The sequence below is a fragment of the Cygnus olor genome, chromosome 1 (assembly GCF_009769625.2).
Source record: "Cygnus olor isolate bCygOlo1 chromosome 1, bCygOlo1.pri.v2, whole genome shotgun sequence".
NCBI classification, from domain to species: Eukaryota; Metazoa; Chordata; class Aves; order Anseriformes; family Anatidae; genus Cygnus; species Cygnus olor.
Window position 1 is genome coordinate 135,407,717 of NC_049169.1, and position 17,634 is coordinate 135,425,350.

Here is a 17,634-nt window from a genome sequence, read left to right on the forward strand (position 1 = left end):
AGCATTTATAGGTAATTTTCAATTACTCAAGCAATCAACCACAGGAACTAAGCATAAAATGTTGTGGTAGTTTTACATTATTAAGTACAAGTATGCTTTATTATTATGTGTATGTATATTTTGTATTATGCTGGAGGTCAGATGAAATGAATTTATGGGACCCTTTGGGCCTTGCAAGTTATGAAGCTATGCATCTAGAACTACATTTTGTGCTTTAATTGTAATAACTCCTCATAGCAAGTCTATATGTCCTTATCCATGTACCTGGAAAGATACCATCATATGGACATCTGTGACCAATTGTCTTTTAAAAATAAAATAAACCACTCTTTTACAGTCATTTGCTTCAGTCAGTGAAAAAGTCTCTTTCTGTGTACCTTTCTTCAGACTTATTCAGAAGCTTGACAAGACAGTTGCATCATTTACAGTCAAGAGACAAATTCCTATGAAGTTAATGAAGTTATTTCGTTTATTCCCCTGTGCTATCTAGTATATTTTGAATTTCAGTAATATGTTGTCAAAGCAGGGACCCCACACGACTCTCACAGGAGGAGACCTTCTGCCTTGAAAACCCTTTCAGATCTTCTTCCCAGCACAGCCTCTTGTTCCCTTTCCTGATCCCATTCCCAATATCTTCTGATCCTAAAAAGACATTATACTTCTGGTTTAAATATCTTATGGAATATATTTTAATACCCGATCCTATAATCCTATAGGATCTGTTATTTTGAAGTTAGGTTCAACAAAGACATGAGAAATAGACCTAGGAGGTTGATAGGTGGGTGATTTGTTGTTAACAATTTATTATTTTTTTTTTTAATCTTAATCAGTGATTCCTATCACTCCACTGTTAATTGCCCTGTTTCTCTTTCCTTCCCCTCCCGCTCCTTCCCCCCCCCCCCCCCTTCAAAAAAAAACTACAAATAACACTGAAATAGAAATTACTTTTCAGTTTGTTTGGAGTTAGATTGCTTTTTCTTTTAATTATATTCAATAAATCTGCTCAGAGAGAAAAACATGTATTGTAATTAAAAGAAAAATAAACACATTTTATTGTTAATATAACGATGGTCTCACTACTTGCTCCTAAATAGGGAAAGTTTTCAGACACAGTACCAGGCAATAGTCAACATATTTTAAATATCAAAGTGCTGCAAACACAGTGGTATTCCATAATCATAAAGATAAGGTGAGAGGTTCTATGGTATGCAGTACAAAAAATAAAAAGAAGTTAACTGCATAACATCCTAACACTGATCAAACAAAAAAAATCTAAAGAAAAAGAATGTTTGCAGATGTGAAAATGACTACCTATAAAATAAAGATGCAGAACAAACAAACAAACTTCCAACTGAAGAAACAGAAAAGGAGGCAAGTTCTGGATATATAAGAAATGTGCTAATATTGTTATTGTTGAAGATCTGATCTTAGGAAAACATATGTTGTTAGTGCCAGCAACAGGAAAATGAGGTTGTTTGGATTCCAGTCCTGCTCTCAGTAAGTGCCACTAATGACACAGATAAAAAATCATACTTGGTATTGTTAAAAATTAAAGAAGCATAGGAAAAAGGTGGTAAGTCAAGAAAATTTAAATGTTCCCTATCTGCAGGTTTATCTTGCTCATTTTAATGAGTCATTCTATGTTCTATAATCCATTTATGATCAATGTTAAAAAATGTTACTGGTGTTTTAATTAAATTTGTATGCTAAAAAAAAATAAAAATTGAAAAAAAAAAATCTGTGCAGAAAGGACATTTTATTTTTAATGAAAAACACTGTTGTTGTCTTGTGGAAAGTACTGCTATCCTCTCTCACTGTTTGTATTATTATCACATGGTAATTAAATATTGAGGTATGAAAAATGAGTATGCTGCTTATGCATAGGAAATTCATTTAGCAAGGTGTTCTTGATGTCCTGAAACATTTATATAAGGGCTTCTAAGGCTTCATCTCCTTGTTGGTTTGTTTGTTTGTTTGTTGGTTTTAATTCAGTTTGGTTTTTGAAGTAATCTGTAAAAGAAAAAAAAAAAAAAATCAAATAACCCCCTACCTGTCTTGGTTACAATTTGCATACAGCTACACAGCAGTTTTTAATCTGGGTCACTCAAACTGATACATTATATAGAATAGATAATCTAAGGTAAATAACATTAATAAAACATGATTATTGCCAAGCTGAATATTAAAACAATTTCTTTATCCGTACTCTTATTTCTGCCCCCAGACAGCAATCTGTCAGTTGAGCTTAATAAAGTAATTAGGAACTGTAGATGGAGAGTAAAAGAAAGAGTATATTAACTATGGAAACATACAATTCCCTCAAATCTTATTATCAGTGTTCTTGTAAAGGATTCCACCGTTCTAATTTGCAAGCTTTTAAAGGTGAACCTCGATTTTCTGTTTGAAAATCTATAAAACATTGTAACAGTCCGTGAAAAAAAAAAAAAAAAAAAAAAAAAAGAGAGATTCATTACTATGGAATGACACTCTGAAATTGCTTTACAGGAAGAAAGTATGAATTCTTTTAACAAGATTACTTTGGTCAATTGAATTTGTTTAATAAAGTTATGTAGTTACCTGACTCCAGAGATTCTAGAACATTTTTTTCTTCATACTCTGCAAAGACAAATTGAGTTTGTGTAAGCAATAATTTAAATTTAGGATATTTCATTAAGCACAAATTCAGGGGAAAAAAAAAAAAAAAGGAACATTTTATCTAAATTAATCAGATGTAATTGCTAAGACATTGGGTGGTGTAAGAATGTAGAAACGAGGCTTTCTAGATTATCAGCTGCAACGACCATCTGACTGAATTCAATTTCTGTTTAAAAAACCCACCAAAATTTTATGATCTTGTTGGTCAGACATACTTTCAATATCCAAATTAAATGTATTCCTGACAAGCTATTTAGAATCATAGAATCAAATAATGGTTTGGGTTGGAAGGGACCTTAAAGATCATCTAGTTCCAAACCCCCTACCATGGGAAGAGACACCTTCTGCTAGACCAGGTTGCTCAAAGCCCCATCCAACCTGGTCTTGAACACCTCCAGGGACAGGGCATCCACAGCTTCTCTGGGCAACCTGTTCCAGGGCATCACCACCCTCAGAGTACAGAATTTCTTCCTCGTATCTAATCTAAATCTCTCTGTTAGTTTAAAACAATTACTTCTTGTCGTATCAGTACAATCCATGCTAAAGAGTCCCTCCCCATCTTCTTGGAAGCCTCCTTTAAGTACTGGAAGGCCACTATAAGGTCTCTCCAGAGCTGCTTCTTCTCCAGACTGAACAACCCCAACTTTCTCAGCCTGTCTTCATAGGAGAGATGTTTCACTCCTTTGGTCATTTTTTCACTTGTTTGTTTGTTTTTCTGGTAGGTGGTGAAGAAATTAGGGAAGACCTGCCTATGGAAAAGAATCTTGGCTGAATAAATCTCAATTTAGATATTTTCAGATTAATGTAAATTATAAAAATAAGAATGCAATAAACATTTGCAATTCCATAAAGGTCAACTTTAAGAGACAGTTAAAACCAGACTGAAGCTCTCCAGGTCTGTATATAAGATTTATTACTTTCTTATCCAGAGGTGACAAATATGAATCCTACACTGAAGTTTAAATTATACCAAATATGGCTTCAGAGCCAAAACAATGAACAAGCATTTCAGATGGTCAGTAGGAAGGACAAAGGAATGGTTAAAAGGGTATGTCTGCAAATAAAGGGTTGATAGGCAGATCTTACATAATATTTGTGCATGTTTGCTTATTTTCCAGATCATAAACAACAGAGAACATGAAAAGTAGTTTTAATAAACTGCTTTAATGAAAGCAGTTAGGAGTTAGGATGTGCTACAAATGGAAATCTATCAATGAAAACTAAACGAGTATTTGCCTTAATTCTTATATAAAAAAAAAAAAAAAAAAAAAAAAAAAAAAAAACAATGAGGTGAAATACAAGAGAAACAGACAAACACACTAAAGAATATCTTCTGACAGTCAAATAACTGGGGAGGAGGGCGGTATTGGGAAAGTTATGAGGCAGCATGTTATTATACATTTTTAATTAAGCATTTATTTCCTAAATATAATTCTATTGATATTTACTCCATTTTTTTTATTATTATTATTATAAATCTTTACAAAGTCTTTCAACTTATGTATATTTACCACTACTTTAAACAGCAATAACATAAGAACTATGTTGGCTTGTAACAGATGTCTAGGGAAGACTATAAGAGCAGAATAAGTGTAGGCATTAGAATGTGTTGAATTTCATGAGTTTTATGGCAGCGCATTTCTCCAGCCTCCCTAGGTCTGGATGACAGCCCTGCCCTTGTTCAAATAATGGAAGTGACTTTCAAAAGAAAACAGTTTAACTAGCTGAACAGAGTGCATTCACAAGCTTTCTCAGATAGTCCTAGTTAACAAAGTCATCAATTACCTATTCAATAAAAAGTGTGAGTATAGACATTTACCTTGTAGAAATTATAATCAACTTCCACTTCCTTCCTCCCTTCCTCCCTCTCATATAGACAAATAGTATACAAATCATAATTTAAAATATATTATTTTTGTGAGATTTAAACACTCCTGTCTGTGCTGGTGTTTTCACACTTTACCTTAGCTAGAGATCTTCTCCATTATGATTGATTTCTTAATCACTTGGTAAACTTTCTTAAAAGTATAAAAATTTGTCATATTTTTCTATACCATTTTTGGTAGCATACTGTCAGTTGTGTATCAATTTTATCATTCTGGGAATAGATTTTCTTTATTTTTCAATTTGATAGGTATGCAACCAGAATTTGCAAAAGAGTTATATTTTCATGGGACTATATGTGAGTTAAGCATTCTACGGGGTTAAAAGTTAAGAGACACTACATGGCATTTAATATATGAAAAGTCCTCTTTTCAGACTTTTTTTTTTTCTGTTGTGACAAACTGAGTCTTCACAGTACCGATGGAAAGTTTACAAGTAGGAAGTTGAAATCAGGTTGAAGTTTATGAGCCAGCCATGTGCCTTGCTGCAAAGGCTGATGGTAAACTGGGCTACATAAAGTAAAGTATTGCAGGCAGGTCAAGGGAGGTGATCCTTCCTCTCTAATCAGCACTGGTGAGGCCACACCTCTGTCCAGTTATGGACTACCTAGTACAAAACAGTACATGGACATACTGGAGATAGTCCAGCAAATAGATACAAAGATGGTGAAGGAACTGGAGCATATCTCGTGCACACCATGTGGCACCTTGTGGTTTTATCTGCGTGACCACGGGGAAGATATGAGGAAATGGGATGGTGTACCTACTTCAACCCTAGCTGCTCGGGTACATGAACTGAAGGGAAATACAGCAGCAAGAAGAGGGGCTCCTAAGACAAAAGCTGCTCCAGTTTCTGTTGGGCAGTTCCCCAGGGGCAGTAGAAGATCTGATGTTATTCTTAACCCTGATGAAGGGACCTCTGCTTCTCATTTACAAGAATTAAGTGACAGACACTCCAACCAGGACTAGAGTGGCCTTGCCTCTGGCCAGGTAGAAGAGAGGGATAACCGGATTTATTGGACTGTATGGATCTGGCACATTGGAACCACAAGAATACAAAGCTCTAGTGGACACTGGCGCACAGTGTACCTTAATGCCATCAGGCTACCAAGGGACAGAACTCATCTGTATCTCTGGAGTGACAGGGGGATCCCAACAGCTAGCTGCATTGGAAGCTGAAGTGAGTCTAACTGGGAATGTTAGATGGCAAAAGCATCCCACTGTGACTGGCCCAGAGGTTCCATGCATCCTTGGCATAGACTACCTCAAGAGAGGGTACTTCAACAACATTGACGACATCCTCGTGTGGGGCAACACAGCAGAAGTTTTTGAGAAAGGGAAGAAAGTAATTCAAATTCTCCTGAAAGCTGCTTTTGCCATTAAACAGAGTAAGGTCAAGGGACCTGCACAAGAAATCCAGTTCTTGGGGGTAAAATGGCAGGATGGACGCCGCCATATTCCGATGGATGTGATCAACAAAATAACGGTTATGTCTTTGCCAACTAGCAAAAAAAGAAACACAAGCTTTCCTAGGCCCTGTGGGATTCTGGAGAATGCATGTTCCAGGCTATAGTCAGCTTGTGAGTCCTCTATATCGAGTGACTCGAAAGAGAAACTATTTCGAGTGGGGCCCCGAGCAACAACAGGCCTTTGAACAAATCAAACAAGAAATAGCTCGTGCAGTAGCCCTTGGGCCTGTCCATACCGGACCAGCTGTGCAAAACGTACTTTACACTGCAGCTGGGGAGCATGGCCTCACCTGCAACCTCTGGCAGAAAACCGCAGAAGAAACTCGAGGTCTACCTCTGGGTTTCTGGAGCCGGGGCTATCGAGGATCAGAAGCCAATTACACCCCAACTGAAAAAGAGATACTAACGGCATATGAGGGTGTTCGAGCTGCTTCTTGTGGGTACAGAAGCACAGCTCCTCTTGACACCACGGCTACCTGTGTTACATTGGATGTTCAAAGGGAAAATTCCCACTACACACCATGCGGCTGATGCTATATGGAGTAAGTGGATAGCATTAATTACACAGTGGGCTCGAATGGGAAAACCTAGTTGCCCAGGAATCCTGGAAGAGATCATGGACTGGCCAGAAGGCAGAGATTTCGAAGTGCCGACAGAAGCAGTAATCCGTGCTGAAGAGGCAGCACCATATAATGAGTTGCCAGAAGACAGAAAGCAGTATGTGTTGTTCACTGACGGATCCTGCCATGTGGTAGGGAGCCATCGGAAATGGAAAGCTGCTGTGTGGAGTCCCACACAATGAGTTGTGGAGGCCATGGAAGGGGAAGGCGAGTTGAGTCAGTATGCAGAAGTAAAAGCCATACAACTAGCCCTAGAGATTGCCGAAAGAGAAAAATGGCCAGTACTGTATCACTACATTGACTCATGGATGGTGGCAAATGATCTGTGGGGGTGGCTGCAGCAATGGAAACAGAGCAACTGGCAGCGCAGAGGTAAACCTATCTGGGCTGCTACCCTGTGGCAAGATATTGCTGCCCGGGTAGAAAATCTGGATGTAAAAGTACATCATGTAAATGCCCACATGCCCAAGAGTCGCGCTACTGAAGAACATCAGAACAATGAAGAGGTGGATCAAGCTTCAAAAATTGAAGTGGCTCAGGTGGACCTGGACTGGGGACGTAAGGGAGAGCTGTCTGTAGCTCGACGGGCCCATGAATCAGAACATCTGGGGAGGGATGCCACATACAGATGGGCTCGTGATCAAGGAGTGGACCTGACCATTAAGGCCATCACACAGGTTACCCACGAGTGTGAGACCTGTGCTGCAATCAAGAGAGCCATGAAGGTAAAATCTCCCTGGAACAGGGGGAGGTGGCTAGGGTTTCAATATGTTGAGGCCTGGCAAATTGACTATATCGGACCACTCCCACAAACTCGCCGAGGCAAACTGTACATACTCACCATGGTAGAAGCAACTACTGGGTGTCTGGAAACATACCCCGTGAACTATGCCATGGCCTGAAACACTATCTTGGGCCTAGAAAGGCAAGTGCTGTGGCATCATGGTACACAAGAGAGAATTGAGTCTGACAATGGGAGTCATTTCCGGAACAATTTTGTCACCTCCTGGGCCAAGAGGCATGGTATTGAGTGGGTGTATCACCTCCCTTATCACCCACAAGCCTCTGGGAAGGTTGAGAGGTACAATGGACTGTTAAAAGACTATGTTACGAGCATTGGGTTCTGGGACATGAAAACAACGGGACATAAATCTACCAGAAGCCACTTGGCTAGTTAACAACAGGGGGTCTGACAGCCGTGCTGGTCCTGCCAAAACAAAACCCCTACACACGGTGAAAGGAGCTAAAGTCCCCATAGTGCATGTAGGAAAGTGGATGGGGAAGGCGGTGTGGGTTGCTCCTGCCTCGGGAAAAGGCAAACCCACTCGTGGGATTGTCTTCGCCCAAGGACCAGGGTATACCTGTTGGGTCATGCAAAAGAATGGGGATATCAAGTGCGTGCCTCAAGGAGATTTAACCTTGAGAGAAAACTAATCTGTAATCTAAGTTATAGGAAGATGCTGCAGGATCAACGACAGGTCAACTTTGCAAGGAACCGGGCAAGTGCAACAAGGACTTGAGCTAAGCTGGTGCTGGCATCCAGACATCCAACTCCACCTGCCCTGAGTGACCACTTTGGCAGATGAAGACTAAATCGTCAACAGTTCTTATGAACATTTTCCGAGAAAGACCTATAGAATGAAAAGATATACCTACCTATCAATCTGTTAAAGAACAAGGAACAATGGTGATGAGAATACTTATATGCTAAAGTATGGGGGACCTGAGAGTGACACAAATGTTATGGAATAAGGGGTGGAGGTTGTACTGGGTCTGGCTGGGATGTTAACTTTCCCTGCAGCAGCCCTTACAGTGCTGTGCTCTGCACTTGTAGCTAGAACAGCAGTGGTATCACACCAGCGTTGTCTGCTGCTGAGCAGTGCTGGCACAGCATCAGGACTCTCTCTAACCCTCCTAGGGGGTGAGCAAAAAAATGAGAAAGAAACATCACCAGGGCAGCTGCCCTAAACCAACCAAAGGGATATTCCATACCATATGATGTCACACTCAGCAATAAAAGGTGGAAAAAGGAGGAAGAGGGGAGGGGTGGGCTCTCATTGTGAAAACGTCTGTCCTCCTCCCGAACACCGCCTACGTGCGTTGAGGCCCTGCTTCAAGGACGTGGTCAAGCATCGCTCATTTTTGGGAAGTAGAGAGTAATTTCTTTCCTCTGCACTTCCATATAGCCTTTACTTGTTATGTTTTGTTTTTTCCCTTTCCCCCTCCCTTTTCCCCTTTCCCTTTTTTTCCCTTTAGTTAAATTGTTTGATTAATAATAATCTTTCCTTAATAATTATTTTTTTTCTTTTAATTAAATCATCCTTATCTCAACCCGTGAGTTGTTCTTTCCTTTACTTCTTCCCCTCCTCATCTAAGGAGGGGGAGTGAGAGGGTGGTTGTGGTGTTCAGCTGCCTAGCATGGTAAAACCACCACACTCATCAAAGTATGAAGGGAGAGTGCAAAGCAGACAGAGCCAGGCTGTGCTCAGTGTTGCCCAGTGGCAGGACAAGAGGCAATGGGACTCTTGAATCACAGGAGATTCCCTCTGAACGTCAAGAAGCACTTCTGTACAGTGCGGGTGACTGAGCACTGGCACAGGTTTCCAGAGATTGTGGAGTCTCCTTCGTTGGAGATCTTCAAAAACCTCCTCGACATGGTACTGGGAAACCTGTTCTAGGTGGTCCTTCTTGAGCAGTGGGGGCCAGACTAGATAAGCTCCAGAAGTTCCCTCCAACCTCAGCCATTCCATGATTCTGTGAGTCAAGAGAAGTTTTGCTCTTTAGAGCATAGGGGGATACAGAAGGCAATAATCACTCATATAAATTTAAGCAGTGTGGGAAAGACACTTCCATGTATATCTAACAAATATTATTCTCATTCAAATAACTTTCATAGAGATACAATTAAGTGGTGTAATAGTAAATGTAATAGTAAATTTCTTTTTTTTTTTCTTACATTGCATTTTCTTTTATACAATAGTTGCATTTTCTCCATATGTAAAGATGAGTTTGGAAATTTTAAAAGCAAAAACACTGAATCAATTTCTGAACAGCTGGCAAAATAATTTATTCACCTTACCTTTACAGTTAAAAATAAAATAAACAACAGCTAACTTAACTTCTACAGTATTGATTTGCAGGCCTTTGTATTCAGTTTAATATTTATCCGAGTTATTTTTTCTCTTGAGTGACATTTATGAAATGAACCATCTTCTTTTTTTTTTTTTTTTTCTAAAAACTCTATGTGTTTAAAAATTTACATGTGGTCACAGTTCCCCTTAATAATATAGTTGAGGCTAGCGTGAACCTTTCAGCTCAAATAGCATTGCTACTATAAACAATTTAATTAGGTGTTTTGCTTTTTCCCCATTTTCAATTCACCTCTAAGTCTAAAATTATATAACAAAATTTGTGTAACTGCATATGTTTAATGTCAAATTTATGCAACTCTTACCTTTTCTTTCTTGAGCATAAATACAAATCTAGTCTCCATTGATAATGCCACCATTTATGTAGTCAGTTCTTGATGCAAGACCTCCTCTTCATGTGTTCCTTTTTTTCAAAATTCTTTGAAGATTAGTGAGAACCAAAGATATGATACATTATTAGGTTTTTTCATTACTGTTTTTCCCTCAAAAGGAAAAGTAAGTGGCCTCATTCTCAGTCTCCATTCTTACTTTGTTTCTGGGAACAATAACACATTGCCAAATAAACAGAGAATAAGAATCAAAACTATTACTTACCAGGTTAAGAGACCTGATAAATCCACTTGACAAGAATATTGTGAAAGGCATGTTTTGTTCAACATAAAGGGAGAAAAAAAAAAAAAAAAAGATGTGCTAATTGGCATGTTAACTGACAATACACGTTATCTTTGAGGCTCAGAATAGAAATTGCGATAGAGCTCTTGAAAAATCTCTAGGTAATGCTGGAAGAATTATATTGGAGCATATATTGCTGGATTCCGTTTTAAGCATTCTCAGCAAGAAAGATGTGGATCATTTCAAAGAGCACACCACTGAGAATTATAAGAAGGCTTGTTAAAATGAACTTTAATAAAAGAAGGAAGAATTGGGAAGATAAGTATGCAGGAATAAAAAAGGGAGAATAAGTGATAAAAGACTTCTTAGTTCTAAAGTATGCAACTATTATAAATACTTCATATATCAAGCAGATCAAAATGAAAATAAATTATTCTTGCAGCCCACTGCAGATAGGAGATAAAGTAAATCGCCTCTCTTGCCGAGGCAATCGGCTCTGGGGTAGACGCGTTCTGCAGCGGAGCAGGGGATCGAGACAGGCAAGGCTTTTTTTTTGGCATCGAGGCCACTCGAAGCAGCCGAGGGAGCCGCCACAATCCGGCAGCCCTCGTGAGGGAGGCTGACGAGGCATAGGCGGAGCCAGCAGCGCCCCCTCCCCGGCCGTTCAAAAGCAGCCCCTAGGGATCGCGAGCGACCAGGAGCGCGGCGACCAGGGCGGGCAAACAGGGCGTGGCACGTCAGAAGGGAGTGGCGCGGCAGTTCGCGCAGGCAGGGTGAGCAGGGAGGGCCCCTCACAGCTCTCTTGCAGACGTCTTTCCCTTTGGTACTGGTACTGGTAGCCTGCTTGTGAGAAACCTGGCCATGGTATCGACCAGCCAGAAAACCATGGCCTCCGCATCTCTTGCGGCCTCTCCAGCCGCGGTCACCGATGTGGCTACTCAGACTGAGGGCTCGGGGAAACACACCACCGTCCAGGTCTTGGGCTGCATGGTGTGCCCGAGTCTTCTGTCCGTATCCAACAGCAGCAGCGAAGGGTATGCCTGTGGGAGTTGTGCCCAGGTTGAAGAGCTGCTCAAACAGGTAGCAGAGCTTCGGGAGGAGGTGAGCAGGCTCAGGAGCATCAGGGAGTCAGAGAGGGAAATTGACTGGTGGAGGTGTACTCTACCCATTCTGAGACAGACTCAGGAGCCTGCCGCAGCACAGGTGCTTCCTGCTATGCAGGAGACAAAAGTCCCCTCATCCCACCAGGCAGTAAGAGGGGACCTAGGCCACGGGGGGGAATGGAGGCAGGTTCCTGTTTGGGGTGTTAGGCGAACTCCGTCCCTGCTCACCTCACCTTCCCATCTACCCTTATGTAACAGGTACGAGGCTCTAGAACACCATAGTCAGAACAATGAAGTAGACAAAAGCCCATCCCAGTTGGAGAGGGTGCATAAGGCAAGGCAACCTACCCCCCGCATTGCTACATCGTCTCTCAAGAAGGACAGAAGGGTTATTGTCATGGGGGACTCCCTTTTGAAAGGGACAGAGGGCCCAATATGCCGACCGGACCCAACCCACAGGGAAGTCTGTTGTCTCCCCGAGGCTCGGGTGAGAGACTTCGCTAAGAAAGTCAAGCGCCTAGTACAGCCCACCGACTACTACCCACTACTGGTCTTTCAGGCTGGTAATGATGAGGTAGCAACGAGAAGTCTGAGAGCAATCAAAAGGGACTTTAGGGCTTTGGGGCAACTACTTAAAGGATCAGGGGCACAGGTTGTGTTTGCCTCTGTCCTTCTGATAGGGGGTTTCGCTGCTGACAAGCGGGCTCACCACATTAACACGTGACTTCAAGACTAGTGCAACCGACAGAACTTCGGGTTTTTCGATCATGGGAAGGTCTACGTGACGCCAGGCCTGCTGTCACCAGATGGGATGCGCCTCTCTCAGAGAGGTGTAAGGATTTGGGCTCAGGAGTTGGCAGGGCTGATAGATAGGGCTTTAAACTAGAGTTGAAGGGGGAAGCGGATAAAACCAGGCACGCTGGTGATGAGCTAAGGGATGGTGCGCTAGAATCAGAGGGACTGTGTGCCAGTGAGGTCCTTCGGTCGGCTCCACAAGGTGCTGTGTGTAGGGAAGCGCATTTGAAGTGCTTCTACACAAACACATGCAGTATGAGGAATAAAATGGAGGAGCTAGAAGTCTTTGCCCAGTCCCGCAGCTACGACATCATCAGAATAAGCGAACCTGGTGGGATGAGTCCTGTGGCTGGTGTGATGCAATAGATGGTTACAGGCTCTTCAGGAGGGACAGGCAGGATAGGCGAGGTGGTGGGGTGGCAGTGTATGTGAAGCATGGGCTGGACTGTGTGGAACTTCAAGTTGGGGATGGCAAAGTTGAGAGCCTCTGGGTAAGGATTAAGGGACGAACAAATAAAGGGGATGTCGTTGTGGGAGTCTATTACAGACCACCTGGCCAGGACGACAACACCAATGAATTATTCTTTGCGGAACTAAGAGATGCCTTAAGATCAACTCCCCTTGTCCTTATGGGAGATTTCAACTTGCCAGACGTCAGCTGGGATCACCACACGGCTGACACAAGCAAGTCCAGGAGGTTCATAAAGCACCTAGATGATAACTTCTTGGTGCGGGTGCTAAGGGAGCCAACTAGGAAAGGTGCCCTCCTTGATCTGTTGCTGGAGAACAGAGAGGGTGTTGTGGGAGACGTGGCAATTGGCGGCCGTCTCCGTCATAGTGACCATGAAGTGGTTGAGTTTAGAATTTGTGGTGACAGAAGGAAAACTGTCACCAAAACTTCAGCCCTGGATATGGGGAAAGCAGACTTCAGGCTGCACAGGGAACTAGTCAGCAAGGTCCCCTGGGAAGCTGCTTTTGAAGGCATAGGCGTCCATCAGTGCTGGTCAATCTTTAAGCACTGCCTCCTAAAAGCACAAGATCAGGCGATTTCAAAATATCGGAAGGCAGGCAGGCAGGGCAGAAGGCCAGCCTGGCTGACCAGGGATCTTCTACTGGAGCTTACGCAGAAAAAGAAAGTGTACGGCTACTGGAAGAAGGGTCAGGCGACAAGGAAGGAATACAGGGATGCTGTTCGTGTATGTAGGGAGAAAATTCGTGTGGCCAAAGCCCAACTAGAGTTGAAGCTGGCCATGTCTGTGATAGACAATAAAAAAGGTTTTTTTTAGATATGTTAACAGAAAAAGGTGAACCAAAGAAAACATAGGTCCGCTGCTTGACGGGGAAGGTCTCCTCACAGACAATGACATAGGAAAAGCAGAGATGTTTAATGCCTTCTTCACCTCTGTCTTCAACACTGATGATGGGCTTCGGGACCCTGGGTGCCCTGAGAGGGAGGACCATGACGGTGGGAATGACAAACTCCCTACCGACCCTGAACGTGTGCGGGATTTGCTGCTCCACCCGGATCCATACAAGTCCATGGGTCCGGATAGGATCCATCCCAGGGTGCTTAAAAGAGCTGGCTGATGTCATCGTGGGACCTCTCACAATTATTTTTCAATGATCTTGGGAATCTGGAGAGGTCCCAGTAGACTGGAAGCTGGCAAATGTTGTGCCAATTTTCAAGAAGGGTAAGAAGGAAGACCATAGCAATTACAGGCCTGCCAGTCTCACGTCAGTGCCTGGTAAAATTATGGAGAAGATGATCCTTGAAGTTATTGAAGATGATCCTTGAAGTTATTGTCCTGGGGGACAATGCAGTCATTGGTCTCAGCCAACATGGGTTCATGAGGGGTAGGTCCTGCTTAACAAATTTGATTTCCTTTTATGATAAGATCACCCATCTAGTTGACCAAGGGAAACCAGCTGATGTGATCTTTTGGACTTCAGCAAGGCTTTTGACATGGTTTCCCATAGGATCCTACTGGACAAAATGTCCAGCATACAACTTAACAAAACCATCATCCGATGGGTGAGCAATTGGCTGACGGGCAGGGCTCAAAGGGTTGTGGTTAATGGGGCCACATCTGGCTGGCGGATGGTCACTAGTGGGGTCCCTCAAGGCTCCATTTTAGGGCCAGTCCTCTTCAATGTATTTATAAATAATTTGGATGTAGGACTAGAAGGTGTTCTGAGCAAATTTGCTGACGACACTAAACTTGGAGGAGTTGTGGACTCTGATGAAGGTGGAAAGGCCTTGCAGAGAGATCTGGCTGGATTGGAGAGCTGGGCGATCACCAACCACACGAAGTTTAACAAGAGCAAGTGCTGGGTCCTGCACCTGGGACAGGGCAACCCTGGCTATACGTACAGACTGAGCGACGAGACGCTGGGGAGCAGCCCCACAGAAAGGGATCTGGGGGTTGTGGTTGACAGCAAGTTGAATATGAGCCAGCGGTGTGCCCTGGCAGCCAGGAAGGCCAACCGTATCCTGGGATGCATCAAGCATGGCATCGCTAGTCGGTCGAGGGAGGTGATTGTCCCACTCTACTGTGTGCTGGTCCGGCCTCACCTTGAGTACTGTGTGCACTTCTGGGCACCACAGTACAAAAAGGACATTAAACTGTTGGAGAGTGTCCAGAGGAGGGCGACAAAGATGGTGAAGGGCCTAGAGGGGAAGACGTATGAGGAGCTGCTGAAGGCACTGGGCCTGTTCAGCCTGGAGAAGAGGAGGTTGAGGGGGGGACATCATCACGGTCTACAACTTCCTCGTGAGAGGGAGTGGAGAGGCAGGTGACCTATTCACTGTAAACACCAGTGATAGGACCTGCGGGAATGGTGTGAAGCTGAGGCAGGGGAAGTTTAGGCTGGACATCAGGAAGAGGTTCTTCACCAAGAGGGTGGTCGCACACTGGAACAGGCTCCCCAGGGACGTAGCCACCGCACCAAGCCTGTCTGAATTTAAGAAGCGATTGCACTGTGCACTTAGTCACATGGTCTAAACTTTGGGCAGACCTGTGCGGTGCCAAGAGTTGGACTTGATGATCCTTATGGGTCCCTTCCAACTCAGGATATTCTATGATTCTGTGATTCTAAGTAACATGCTAAATATACAGGAAGAAATGCAATCTAGTTGTAGGAGCTGTTAATTACAGAGGATTCATGAAAAGGTCACAGAATCACTGTCATCATAAGGGCTGTTCTGGTTGCTTGTTTTGATTTGGTTTTAAAAAGAGGGTGGACAATTGCCTATCAATGATCAAGATGTAGTTATTGCTGATCATACTTTCTATTAAGGAGGGGATCTGAAGATCTCTTCCAATCCCTTCCAGCCTGTTTTCTATGGCTTCATGGATCGCCTTAATAAAAACAGACAAACAGCTAACATTGGTTTTCAGCCATATTTCTGTCTTTATTGACCCAAATCCACAATATCAAGTGCCACTGCTTTTTATAGAAATAAAATATTCATACTGTTTCTGTTAGCTTTCCTCCCAAAGTCTAACTCAACCTTCCAGATGGCAATTCCTATTTTATCCTGAAGTTAGAAAGCATGTTTTTCTTTGTTATCACTGGCTCTGTAAGTATACTTACCACTGTACTTACTTTGATGTCTTTCTGGTGTTGTTTATTAATCCATAAGGTTTATAGCCTTTCTATAGATTTTTTTTTTTCCTAGAGATAAAACATGTATGTTTAGTACTAGACATAGATCTTTGACAACTAGGTTACATTAGCTTATAACTGTCATGCAAGATTTTAACTAAGATTAAAAGATTAAAGTGATTATAAGCATTATACTTCATAACACTTTTAAAATGTTTTAAACTCAAATAATTTTCTTTTAAATTTCTTTAAGCTCAAGGAATCAGAGAAGCTATGGTGACACCCATTCAGTCCGAAAAGGCTGACTGCCAGATTTATTGTGTTCACAGAAGATACAGAAGAAACAAAGATAGTCCAGCTAAGGTGTCTGGAAAAGGAGAGGGTCACTATTTTTCCACTCTGCTGTTCCAGGAATTTCCAGGAATAAAGTTTTCCTGGTGAATCCAACCAAGATGAATCTGACCATGTTCAGACCTGATCTCCTTTGCATGGTACTATAAGGATAAAGAACACCCAGTATCCCATTTCATTTACCATTTAAAGATGCTCTGCAAGCACATGCAGAAACAGTCTTGATGGTAACTTCAAAACCTGACTTTAGGAATTAAATGGAAGATGACAACATTTTGCATTTTTATGAGCTTTGCTAGGAATTGGAGCAGGGAAAAAGGTTCAGAAATGAACTAGCTTGCTTCTTTAAGGAAAAATGAGTATAACGTGTTCATTTGTATTGTCCCGGAAGTTAATTATATTTTCATGATAGATATTAAAGCTGTAGCATTATTAATGGTTGTTTGTTTGTTTGTTTTACCTTATTTTTTGAAAAACATGCACAGGAGAGGGGGACTAGTATCTCTACCTGTTTATTTCAGGGATTAGGCCTGTAAACAATGAAATGCACTTGGGCAGAGTTGACCCAGAAGTAAAATTAACAAAGCTAGACTGAAACAATCTTAAAAACGGACAACTGAATATCCCTCAGGACTGCATCACAATATCCATTATAGATAAATAAGAAATATTACAGTTTATATAGGTGTCACCAGTATATAAATTAGAAAAATATTCCTTTTACCAATGTATGAGTTTTCCTTTATGTCTGATTATGACTACTATGGCAGTTATCACTGGCATTAACAAATGCTTTGTGTATGTGTTTGGAGAGAGTCCCTGTTCCAGAAAATTAAAACAGATTTTAAAAAAATGATTTTTTTTCACCCTTCTCACAGTACTAACTGTACTTCTCCAAGGTTTAAAGAGGTAACTGAAATCATCTTTTTTTTTTTCCTCCTTTTTTTTTTTTTCTCTCTCTCTCTCAAAATACATGTTTATATATGTATATATATATTTTTTATTTATTTATTTTTAAAGATTTGCTGTGATGAGTTTATTCTGAGACTGAACAAGATTTTGAATGTATGAAGCTTTCCTGTGGATCATTTCACTTACCCCTGGGCAGAAAACCTTCTGCAGAGTTAAAAGCCAACTCTGTTAAACAGCATCAGAAGCTTTGGAGAGGAAGAAAAACACATTTTAAGGTGTACAGATTATGTAAATAAATCAGACCATAAAAAGATGGGAAACAGTGTAGGCATGGTGTGTACAGGCAAGGAGTTTAGGAGAAGAAAGTCTCATGGATGATGCTGTGTGTTGAGATCCAAAAGTCCTGTGTCCTATTTCTAACAGTGACCATCACTAGAAGAACCAGACAAAATTTCAAAGTCCTTGACTATGCAAATGTA

At 41.8% G+C, this 17,634-nt stretch overlaps 1 long non-coding RNA gene across 1 annotated transcript; it reads right to left on the minus strand.

Moving 5' to 3' along the window:
- Positions 1-1,557: 1,557 nt before the first annotated feature.
- LOC121058548 lies at positions 1,558-15,957 on the minus strand. Its single transcript, XR_005814235.1, has 4 exons — positions 15,881-15,957; positions 10,082-10,194; positions 2,578-2,616; positions 1,558-2,010 (listed from the first exon to the last, which is right to left on the minus strand). It is a non-coding gene; the product is annotated as an uncharacterized LOC121058548 (long non-coding RNA).
- Positions 15,958-17,634: the final 1,677 nt, after the last annotated feature.